Raw genomic sequence first — 12,972 nt, forward strand, 5'->3', positions numbered from 1 at the left:
ATATGTATATGTATATGTATATGTATATGTATATGTATATGTATATGTATATGTATATGTATATGTATATGTATATGTATATGTATATATATATGTATATGTATATGTATATATATATGTATATGTATATGTATATGTATATGTATATGTATATGTATATGTATATGTATATGTATATGTATATGTATATGTATATGTATATGTATATGTATATGTATATGTATATGTATATGTATATGTATATGTATATGTATATGTATATGTATATGTATATGTATATGTATATGTATATGTATATGTATATGTATATGTATATGTATATGTATATGTATATGTATATGTATATGTATATGTATATGTATATGTATATGTATATGTATATGTATATGTATATGTATATGTATATGTATATGTATATGTATATGTATATGTATATGTATATGTATATGTATATGTATATGTATATGTATATGTATATGTATATGTATATGTATATGTATATGTATATGTATATGTATATGTATATGTATATGTATATGTATATGTATATGTATATGTATATGTATATGTATATGTATATGTATATGTATATGTATATGTATATGTATATGTATATGTATATGTATATGTATATGTATATGTATATGTATATGTATATGTATATGTATATGTATATGTATATGTATATGTATATGTATATGTATATGTATATGTATATGTATATGTATATGTATATGTATATGTATATGTATATGTATATGTATATGTATATGTATATGTATATGTATATGTATATGTATATGTATATGTATATGTATATGTATATGTATATGTATATGTATATGTATATGTATATGTATATGTATATGTATATGTATATGTATATGTATATGTATATGTATATGTATATGTATATGTATATGTATATGTATATGTATATGTATATGTATATGTATATGTATATGTATATGTATATGTATATGTATATGTATATGTATATGTATATGTATATGTATATGTATATGTATATGTATATGTATATGTATATGTATATGTATATGTATATGTATATGTATATGTATATGTATATGTATATGTATATGTATATGTATATGTATATGTATATGTATATGTATATGTATATGTATATGTATATGTATATGTATATGTATATGTCTATGCATATGTATATCCACGAAAATGGGTAATAACGGTATAATGTATTTGTGCAAAAGTATGTAACAGTAGAAGGAAGCGTAACCGACCCCATGAAGTATATATATTCTTGATCAGCATACCAAGCCGAGTCAATCTAGCCATGTCCGTCTGTCTGTACGTGCTTCCGTCCGTCTGTCCGTATGTATGAACGCAAGGATCTCAGAATCTATAAGAATTAAAAACTTGAAATTTTAGCTGTAGGCCCTACAGTGACCGCCCAGATAGAGATTGTTTTCGTTATTCGATAACTTGCCTCGTTTGACATGTAGATTCTATATATATAATATATAATATAATATATATAATATTATATATATCAAGTATCTATTATTCTACTTCATAGATATAAATCAAATAAATAAACCAATTTATACTGCCCACCAATATAAGCCACAATTTAAATGCAATTGTCATTTTGAGAATACTCGAATATTCTATATCACAATAAGATCTGCTGTAGAAAATGTCATCAAGATTGGTTAAGAAACACAGAAATTATTAAAGAAATCGTGTTATGGCTTTCCTCGTATCAGCGACAGCAAGCGCAAATTCCAAGAAATTCTGTATACATGTACTCACACACATTCATGCGCGTCTGCTTTGAGATCTATCAACAGCATTACAATTGCTTTTGTATTGTTTTCTGTGCTGCTATTTTAATTCGTTTTTTCCTCATTAAGACTCAATTATTGGTGTGGCTGTTGATAAGAGGATAAGAGAGCAGCAAGTAATGCGGTCAGTTGCGACCGCTTAGCGCGAGCTGCATTTGGTGTTGGAATAAGAGGGTTAAGGGTATCCCCTAGTCGGGAGCTCCAGACTGGAACCTCTTACTTGTTTATTGGTGCACTAATACGTTTTTATACCCCTACAGAGGGTATTATAATTTTGTCTGGAAATGTGTAACGCATATAAAGAGAAATTTCCGACTCCATAAAGTAAATATATTCTTGATCAGTATCAACAGCCCAGTCGATATAGCCATGTCCGTTTGTCTGTTTATCCGTCTGTCCGTCTGTCTGTTTCTATGCGAACTAGTCTCTCAGATTTAAAGGTGGATTCTGAATCGGACCACTATATCATATAACTGCCATAGGAACGCTCAGTTGAAAATTAAGTTGTTGTTTAGAAAACTTTTTTGTTCATCAAGATATTTTGACCAAACTCACTATTTGTTAGTTTTACTATGCCTGTCATATATATGCAAAGTCCTGTCAACATCGGACCACTAAATCAGATAGCTGTTATTGGAACGATCGGTCGAAAATGAGGTGCTTGTATGAAAAACTTTCGTTTTCAAGATATCTTAACCATACTCGGCATTAACTATCTTCCCTATTCTTCTTATATAACAGCAAAGTATTATGAGCATTATTGAAAGGTTCGGTCTGCAAGAGTATTATATCTTCGGCGTGCCGAAGATATCCCTTCTTTCTCATTATTCGCACGTGACAGACTCTATTCTCTATCGTATGCTTCTGTTATCAACAGTCAAAATGGACTGTAATTGTTGAATGACTTAAAATTTTCCTCTTGTATCAAAGCTATGTTGTCGTTAGCTTTTTTTCCTTCTGTAGCTCTAACAAATACCCTTCTGCCACTAGTTTTGCTAACTCTTTCGTATACTTAGTTCTTATAATCATTCCCGTTAATATCTTTAAGATATTAAGATATTTAAGTGATTCTCAAAGGAGAGTAGTTTATAAATTGCAACAAGTTAGTTAGTAATGTGATTACAATTCTGTTAGGCCGTTTCCTCGTGAGAAAAACTGCTACTTACCCGATCATATTTGCATGGCAATGCACTCTTTTAGTCAAACAACTTCAGGACGAGAGATCTATTAAGACATAACTTAATCTGATGAAACAATGCAAACTCTTCTACTCATATTTTAAAATTAACGTCGTTTCTCTGTACATTCGTCAATTGTCTAGCAATGACGGCGAAGTTTTTTCAAAATCTACGGAAATAGGAAAATAGACCCAAATAACGCTGAATACATTTCCTATCTCGTGGAACTGGAAAACTATAGACAGAAAAAGTCTGCTCTTTTAATGTTGTTATGGTTGAATCTTCGATTATATATCCTAACTGATCTTTCTCTGCAGGACCTGACACTTATCTCGCTTGACTCGCTGGCCTGAAATCTGTGCAAGCCTTTTGCAACTTATCGAATGAGTCTTACACATCTTGCGACGGTATATTTATATCGTCCGTGTATAAAATTAGGGTACCACCGTCTATTACTGGTCTCAAAATTGAAAATATATACCGCATATAGACAGCACAGAAGTTAGAAATCACGAATGGTACGAAGAGAAATCCTATTGTCCCCTTTGTTTCACAAACGGTGTATATTTTCGTCAAGTGTCATGTACACATGAAAATACCCATTAGCTAAATGTAGCGTCGTGAAAACCTTTCCTATCTGCTGCTTCTGTACAACGTCGTCTATGAATGGTATTGGAAAAACATCACGCAATATTTAACTGTATTCATAACAAAGTCTCTTAGCACCGTCATTCCTTGTACTCAACAGGCGAAGCGTATGGCAACAACAGAATTGAGAACATCGCAATCTATAATCACTTCGTATAGGGTATCTTTATCATGCAGCATATCTTTACTGGTACCCTGCGTAAACTGGTATCAACTTTGAACAAACCTCGCGTATAAATTCTCTTGCCTCCTGTTGCGCGATCGAGCTTTTTCAATAGCTTTCACAAATAGAAATAACTAACTTTCTTTTATTTCTTGTGTTCCAATTTGTTTATATATTTGTTATAAGTTACGAAAAGCAGGCAGCTCTGAATTGGTCTGTGCTTATTATTTAAGAACAACAGTTTTACATAGGCAAGCGAACCCTTATCCTTATCTCTCCTGTTGCGGTGCACAAGATGGCTAGAAGTGCCCGTGGACCAGCGTGTAAGTCCCGATTGTGAAACCTTGTGTTGAGTGAATCTGTTATCGGATGGTGCCGCGGGAGAATTATTGGATGACCAGCTTCGAAATCCAGCGAAGAGTTTTTCAAGCGCCCATCAACTCTAAGAATGCCGAACTTATCCAAAAAAGTGTTAAGTGATGCGATACAACTGGATAGCTTAACAACTCTTTTCGATCCCAGTGATTTAATCTCTTCCCACGGGTGTGCTCTCTGGACGAGCCTCAGTAAAAGTTGGGTCCCATGTTGTATATCACACACTGTTAGTCCAGGATGCCTACTTCTACGTATGAATTAATAAACATATGCGAATATACGCTGCATATATCAACGAAGGGAAATCACGCAACGAGGACCTTTTTTCTTAGTTCGAGTTCTGGCCTTTCTGGCAAGCAAGAAGCAGGCCAGTCAAATTTGTTTCCACAGAAATTCTGGGCCGTTTAACCACAGTGACGATTGATTTAATTTAGTGGGTGTAGATCCTCTCGAGAGTAGCGCCATTCCATGCTATTAGTAAGCTCTTGAGCTGCTGTGACACGATTAGCTACAACCACATTGAGCTTGCGGGGGTCGGTGATGGTCGTCAAGAAATGATGCGATGCTGGCGTCGCAGAAACCGTGAACTTCTTACTCTGCTGCAGGTATTGACACGAGACGAGAAAATTTAAGAAACTATGCTTTCTCAAAACTGCAGCAACAAAATTTTAGCCTTAGCGATTACCGGTCCTATAAGTCCAAGGTGGTCATATAAGCGTGCTATAGTCGAGAGAATTGATCTTTTAGATGGATTGGATCTCTGCTGAATGGACGAGAAAGAAAACAGCAACCGATCCGACGCTGAGTCCTAAGCGAGTCCAAGAGTTTTGGTGATGTCGCTCCCATCATCAAACTTTAGAGAAGATTCTCTGTCCTCTTCGGGTATCCCCACCAGTACAGCAGCATTTTTTGAGCACCATTTGCGCAACTTGAAGCCCCCACTTGCCAAGATTCCAGCCATCTGATTAAGAATTTCAATTGCTTCTTGAATTCAGTTATCCCCTGAAATGAGGTCCATTCGAGATCCAATTGTAAAGTTAATTTCCTTATCCATAGACAGCTGATGCATAACACGGACAGAGAGAAATGAAGCTGGCTTTTTTCCGTATGTAACTGCATCCAGCGATTCAATTTTTCCAATATCTCCTGTTTGGGCTATCGGGAAAATTACGAAAGCGAAGAAAGGTGTGAAACAACGAGCTTTGAATAACAGGACCAGCCATCAATATTTCATTTAATGAATGTCCTGACAGGAACCGACGAAAGTCTTGTTGCTAGGACGTCCCAAGACATTCTAAGCTTCGCTTGAAGGGTAAACGAACCGAATATTGGCCACTAGGCAACCTGAAATGAGTCTTACGAAATGCTCTTCACAATCAGTTTCTTCTTTTGATGTGGTAGGTGTAATTTCCAAGCAGGCTTCTCCCAAAATTGACGCACCAATTCATCAGCACGTTCTTCAGAACTTGACTCAAGTTTGCCCGCAGTATGCTTCGCAATCAATGTAGAACCACCCAATTGCGGTCCGCCTCCAGAAACTACCCAACCAAGCCTTGTTTTCTGAAAACATGGTAGCCCTGGGAGAAGCTTTATCTGGCCGACGCTGAGAAGCTCATAAATCAAACTAGCTCCAAGCAGCAAGTCCACGCGTTGTGGTTTAAAGAAAGACGGATCTGCAAGATGTATGTTAGCGGGAATGTTCCAATCCGTAGTGTTGATTGTAAAATTCGGTTGACTATCAGTTATGGTAGGCGCTACCAGGGCTGTGAGGCATTTTGAGTACTCAGATACTCGAGACTGTATCGTTATAGTGACCGTACTTCCTTCTGTGTCAAAATAAGAATCTCCTAGACCAGAGACAATGGCTGAGGACTTGGGCTTCTTTAACTGAAGCTGTTGAGCAAGGCAAGACGTTATAAGGTGAAGCTGAGAGCCGGAATCCAAAAAGGCACGACAAGGTATTAAAGTGCCGGAGCGATTTTTAGAGAATACCATAGCAGTATCCAAGAGGACAACATCACTTTTAAAATACTGGGCAACAAGAGAGGTGGAGGTAGATGGCGACGACTTAGCGAAAGAGGCGTGGGCAATTGAAGAAGAATCAGCAGGCGCAGTCAGCTGACCAGATGGAAAACCAGAAATATTTAAATGCAACAGGGTATGATGCTTCGCCCCGCAGGTCCGACAGCATCCAGAACTGCATGATCGCAATTGATAGCCTTTCTTTACGCAATTCAAGCACAATGCAAGTCGTTTTGCCTCCCTAAGCCGTAATGCAGGGGACAAGTTTCTAAATCGGGAACAATTATATGTTCCATGACCAGGGCTGTCACAAAAAACGCAGACAGAGGAGTCGTGGTTAGTGGCGATAAATGACGATCTACTTGTGTTAATTGCTCTAGTTTTTCCCACCTGATGGCTAGGGGCATAGCTTGCCATAGCAAAATTTACGGTTTCCATTGTTCAGCATCTCTGCTCCAGAAACGTAGCCATATGCTCCCACGATGGTATTAAGTTGACGAACGACGAATCCTCTAGCCTTTCTTCCCACTTGGCTTGTGATGTTGGGTCCAGCTTTTCCAAAATAATCTGTACAATGATGCAACCAGCGATCTGTTCGGTGTTGCCCATGCTCTTTAACGCGCAAATGTGTGCAAACGTCTATTATTAAACCTTTTCTCCAACAAATTAAGTGCTATGGCATATTTATCGTTTGTTATTTCCAATGAGCCAATGAGCGTCCAGCGCTGAATCCTTCAGGCACGATCGAAGATGCTGCTGTTTTTTGCAAGTGTCAAGCTATGTAACGAAGCAATGGCAATAGCTTGTACATAATTTTCGCATGAAAGACCAACAAACTTTGAACGACACAGAGAGTAAGCAAAGCGACGGCAAAATGTCAGGTGGCTGACCTCTTAAGTTTGTTGCTTTAATGTAAAACATTAATGTAACAACAAAAAAATTAACGTCGGGGTCACCAAAATGTTGCGCTATCGACCTTTTTAATAGCTTTCACAAATAGAAATAATAATTGTGTTAAATTACGAAAAGCAGGTATACCCGAATTGGTCTGTGCTTATTATTTAAGAACAGCAGTTTTACATAGGCAAGCGAACCCAAATTGGTACGTGCCGATTTAAGCGAAGCGACAATTGCTTCAATTAATTTGTTTGAATAATGCAAGTTGACAATGCGTACCAAATGCACGAAGCGAACGAACTTAACTAACTCGACGCGCAGTATCGAGGCCTAGCATAAGGTAATGCTAACGCAATAAAATGATCGTTACTGCGAAGAGCGCCACCTTAATGTAAATTAATAGCTTGTTTGCAGCTGTCCTTATCTCTCCTGTTGCGGTGCACAAGATGGCTAGAAGTGCCCGTGGACCAGCGTGTAAGTCTCGATTGTGAAACCTTGTGTTGAGTGAATCTGTTATGGGATGGTGCCGCGGGAGAATTATTGGAGAATTGAGAGAATTAAGAATGCCGAACTCATCCAAAAAAGTGTTAAGTGATGCGATACAACTGGATAGCTTAACAACTCTTTTCGATCCCAGTGATTTAATCTCTTCCCACGGGTGTGCTCTCTGGACGAGCCTCAGTAAAAGTTGGGTCCCATGTTGTATATCACACACTGTTAGTCCAGGATGCCTACTTCTACGTATGAATTAATAAACATATGCGAATATACGCTGCATATATCAACGAAGGGAAATCACGCAACGAGGACCTTTTTTCTTAGTTCGAGTTCTGGCCTTTCTGGCAAGCAAGAAGCAGGCCAGTCAAATTTGTTTCCACAGAAATTCTGGGCCGTTTAACCACAGTGACGATTGATTTAATTTAGTGGGTGTAGATCCTCTCGAGGGTAGCGCCATTCCATGCTATTAGTAAGCTCTTGAGCTGCTGTGACACGATTAGCTACAACCACATTGAGCTTGCGGGGGTCGGTGATGGTCGTCAAGAAATGATGCGATGCTGGCGTCGCAGAAACCGTGAACTTCTTACTCTGCTGCAGGTATTGACACGAGACGAGAAAATTTAAGAAACTATGCTTTCTCAAAACTGCAGCAAAGATAATGCCAAGCTGTTGCTAGCAGGCTTCTCCTTCCAGATCCGCAGCAACAACATTTTAGCCTTAGCGATTACCGGTCCTATAAGTCCAAGGTGGTCATATAAGCGTGCTATAGTCGAGAGAATTGATCTTTTAGATGGATTGGATCTCTGCTGAATGGACGAGAAAGAAAACAGCAACCGATCCGACGCTGAGTCCTAAGCGAGTCCAAGAGTTTTGGTGATGTCGCTCCCACCATCAAACTTTAGAGAAGATTCTCTGTCCTCTTCGGGTATCCCCACCAGTACAGCAGCATTTTTTGAGCACCATTTGCGCAACTTGAAGCCCCCACTTGCCAAGATTCCAGCCATCTGATTAAGAATTTCAATTGCTTCTTGAATTCAGTTATCCCCTGAAATGAGGTCCATTCGAGATCCAATTGTAAAGTTAATTTCCTTATCCATAGACAGCTGATGCATAACACGGACAGAGAGAAATGAAGCTGGCTTTTTTCCGTATGTAACTGCATCCAGCGATTCAATTTTTCCAATATCTCCTGTTTGGGCTATCGGGAAAATTACGAAAGCGAAGAAAGGTGTGAAACAACGAGCTTTGAATAACAGGACCAGCCATCAATATTTCATTTAATGAATGTCCTGACAGGAACCGACGAAAGTCTTGTTGCTAGGACGTCCCAAGACATTCTAAGCTTCGCTTGAAGGGTAAACGAACCGAATATTGGCCACTAGGCAACCTGAAATGAGTCTTACGAAATGCTCTTCACAATCAGTTTCTTCTTTTGATGTGGTAGGTGTAATTTCCAAGCAGGCTTCTCCCAAAATTGACGCACCAATTCATCAGCACGTTCTTCAGAACTTGACTCAAGTTTGCCCGCAGTATGCTTCGCAATCAATGTAGAACCACCCAATTGCGGTCCGCCTCCAGAAACTACCCAACCAAGCCTTGTTTTCTGAAAACATGGTAGCCCTGGGAGAAGCTTTATCTGGCCGACGCTGAGAAGCTCATAAATCAAACTAGCTCCAAGCAGCAAGTCCACGCGTTATGGTTTAAAGAAAGACGGATCTGCAAGTTGTATGTTAGCGGGAATGTTCCAATCCGTAGTGTTGATTGTAAAATTCGGTTGACTATCAGTTATGGTAGGCGCTACCAGGGCTGTGAGGCATTTTGAGTACTCAGATACTCGAGACTGTATCGTTATAGTGACCGTACTTCCTTCTGTGTCAAAATAAGAATCTCCTAGACCAGAGACAATGGCTGAGGACTTGGGCTTCTTTAACTGAAGCTGTTGAGCAAGGCAAGACGTTATAAGGTGAAGCTGAGAGCCGGAATCCAAAAAGGCACGACAAGGTATTAAAGTGCCGGAGCGATTTTTAGAGAATACCATAGCAGTATCCAAGAGGACAACATCACTATTAAAATACTGGGCAACAAGAGAGGTGGAGGTAGATGGCGACGACTTAGCGAAAGAGGCGTGGGCAATTGAAGAAGAATCAGCAGGCGCAGTCAGCTGACCAGATGGAAAACCAGAAATATTTAAATGCAACAGGGTATGATGCTTCGCCCCGCAGGTCCGACAGCATCCAGAACTGCATGATCGCAATTGATAGCCTTTCTTTACGCAATTCAAGCACAATGCAAGTCGTTTTGCCTCCCTAAGCCGTAATGCAGGGGACAAGTTTCTAAATCGGGAACAATTATATGTTCCATGACCAGGGCTGTCACAAAAAACGCAGACAGAGGAGTCGTGGTTAGTGGCGATAAATGACGATCTACTTGTGTTAATTGCTCTAGTTTTTCCCACCTGATGGCTAGGGGCATAGCTTGCCATAGCAAAATTTACGGTTTCCATTGTTCAGCATCTCTGCTCCAGAAACGTAGCCATATGCTCCCACGATGGTATTAAGTTGACGAACGACGAATCCTCTAGCCTTTCTTCCCACTTGGCTTGTGATGTTGGGTCCAGCTTTTCCAAAATAATCTTTACAATGATGCAACCAGCGATCTGTTCGGTGTTGCCCATGCTCTTTAACGCGCAAATGTGTGCAAACGTCTATTATTAAACCTTTTCTCCAACAAATTAAGTGCTATGGCGTATTTATCGTTTGTTATTTCCAATGAGCCAATGAGCGTCCAGCGCTGAATCCTTCAGGCACGATCGAAGATGCTGCTGTTTTTTGCAAGTGTCAAGCTATGTAACGAAGCAATGGCAATAGCTTGTACATAATTTTCGCATGAAAGACCAACAAACTTTGAACGACAGAGAGAGTAAGCAAAGCGACGGCAAAATGTCAGGTGGCTGACCTCTTAAGTTTGTTGCTTTAATGTAAAACATTAATGTAACAACAAAAAAATTAACGTCGGGGTCACCAAAATGTTGTGCTATCGACCTTTTTAATAGCTTTCACAAATAGAAATAATAATTGTGTTAAATTACGAAAAGCAGGTATACCCGAATTGGTCTGTGCTTATTATTTAAGAACAGCAGTTTTACATAGGCAAGCGAACCCGAATTGGTACGTGCCGATTTAAGCGAAGCGACAATTGCGACATTTAATATGTTTGAATAATGCAAGTGAACAATGCGTACCAAATGCACGAAGCGAACGAACTTAACTAACTCGACGCGCAGTATCGTGGCGTAGCATAAGTTAATGATAGGGTAATAAAATGATCGTTACTGCGAAGAGCGCCACCTTAATGTAAATTTAATCTTAAAAGCAAAATTAAGCAGCTGCTTCGCAGAGAAAGTATTATAAGATAAGATTAAGATGCTGCTATTATCAGTTGCGAAGTCGCTCCAGCTGTTTTGGTAGCGTAGCCAGACACCTCCTATACCGATTAATTTTTTTAGGTCTGATTCCAAAGCAAAAAAACTGTATATAAATACTTTCACTGAAAGTACAAATATCACTGCCCGTATTAAATGATGCCATTCACCGATTTTCATCTTTTTTTAAAGCTCTATTAAATGTATTTTTGGTAAAGCAGTTGCATATTTGAAACTTGCCTTTGCTTCTATTTCCGTGTACAACGTCTTTCGTCTATTACATTTTCATCTATACTGTTTTCAAACTTTACCTCTTTCCAATCCTTGACCTACACGTTTTTTTTTTTATAGATCATTGTATGGTACAGACATCTTTTAATCTGTTTCGAGCCCGGAATACGCTCAATTAGATATTCCATAATACTTTTCTTATACAAATTGGATGGTTTTCCTAGCGTAGTCATACTATAGAAATATTCAGTTAGGGTTTCCTTATGGCTCTTCTTCCTATTCTCTAGTAACTTGTGCACCTGTTTCGCTGTAAGCTATTCACTAAATTCAATCTTCAGTGACTTCTTCAAAGAAAAATTTCAAAACAATTTCGCTGCCCCTTTGACAGGCTGCCTACCATATATTAACTTTAATAAAGCGGTCTACTGATCTGTTACCGCATTAAGTTCTCGGTGGCACGCATCAATGTATGGAGAACTATTTAAAGTAAATGCTGTAAGGGAATCCTCAATGTCTTCCAATGTGAACGCCACGGCAACATGTCGATAACTTATTAAGTCTTCTACCTGACAGGTGTTTGGTTTTCTGAGTTGATATTATATTCTTCGTATATAACACTTTCTAAATTTTATGGAATTTAATCCAATTATGAAATTGATCTTTGCCATATTACCTCCTTAACACCTGTGCTTTGCTCCTTTAACACCTTTAATTTTTCTTTTAGTTCAGCTAATGCGAGATGTGTTATTTCCTAGTAATGCATATTTTCCTTCTAACAGTTCATCTTAATACGACATTTTAAATTCAATTGACAAAAAATCATATGAATTACGTTCTTCATTAAGTAAAACTCTAGTCGGGAGTTCCCGACTATGGGATACTCTAAATCCTCTTCTGCCAACACCAAATGCAGGTCGTTTGCTTTTGCAAAAATAAAAAAAAAAAATAGTTTCTTCAAAAGGACTCGTTACAGACCACAAAACTTACCACCGCCTCTACTCAACAGCCATACCACCAATTGACTCTTAGCAGAAACGAAAGAAACGAAAAGAAACAAAGCGAACGCACAGAACACAATACAATTGAAATTACAATGCTCTCGATATAATTAAATAATGACGCGCGTGGAACAGAAATTCCTGCAGTTTGCGCTAGCTGCTCAAACAAAACCCATTTTTTTCAATAAATTCGGTGTTTCTTAACCGATCTTGATGAAATTTTCAACAGTACTATAGAATAGTCGTGTTTTCTCAAAAAGATAATTTATTTATACAATTTAAATTGGTGTTTTCACTTGATTTATAGCTATGTGGTAGTAGCGGCGTGGTGACAGTAGCTATAAAATAAAAGATAAAAGATAGATAAAAGGTCGGATGCGCTTCCCTCTGCCTGTTACAAACATTTGCACAAAATTTATACCCTTTTTACCCATTTTTAATAAGTTCAGGGTATAATAATGTTCTCTGCTTCGGTTTCTCAGATCTGCTTTTCTTTGAACGTCGTTTTTGTTGCCTCGTTGCAACGGTTTTCTCACTGATCCTCTTTCAGCCTTTCTCGCTGCGCTCGCCGTTAACGAAAACGAATAGTTTACGTTTGTCTGTGCGTTGGTTGCCTTGTTGTAACGGTCAGACGTCTCTTTTCGTCTGATCGGCGTCTCGTTTTATTTCCCAAGGTTGCACAAATAAAAGCAATGTTTGGCAATTTGTAAAT

At 38.3% G+C, this 12,972-nt stretch overlaps 1 protein-coding gene across 4 annotated transcripts in view; it reads left to right on the top strand.

Moving 5' to 3' along the window:
• The window catches only part of Obsc (Obscurin), a 242,466-nt gene that overhangs the window by 214,500 nt on the left and 14,994 nt on the right, over positions 1-12,972 (top strand). The gene's annotated exons all lie outside the window — the stretch shown is intronic.

This window comes from Drosophila montana, unplaced genomic scaffold (genome assembly GCF_035044405.1).
Source record: "Drosophila montana isolate Dmon_TW-CO22-7 unplaced genomic scaffold, ASM3504440v1 contig_599_1, whole genome shotgun sequence".
Taxonomy (NCBI): domain Eukaryota; kingdom Metazoa; phylum Arthropoda; class Insecta; order Diptera; family Drosophilidae; genus Drosophila; species Drosophila montana.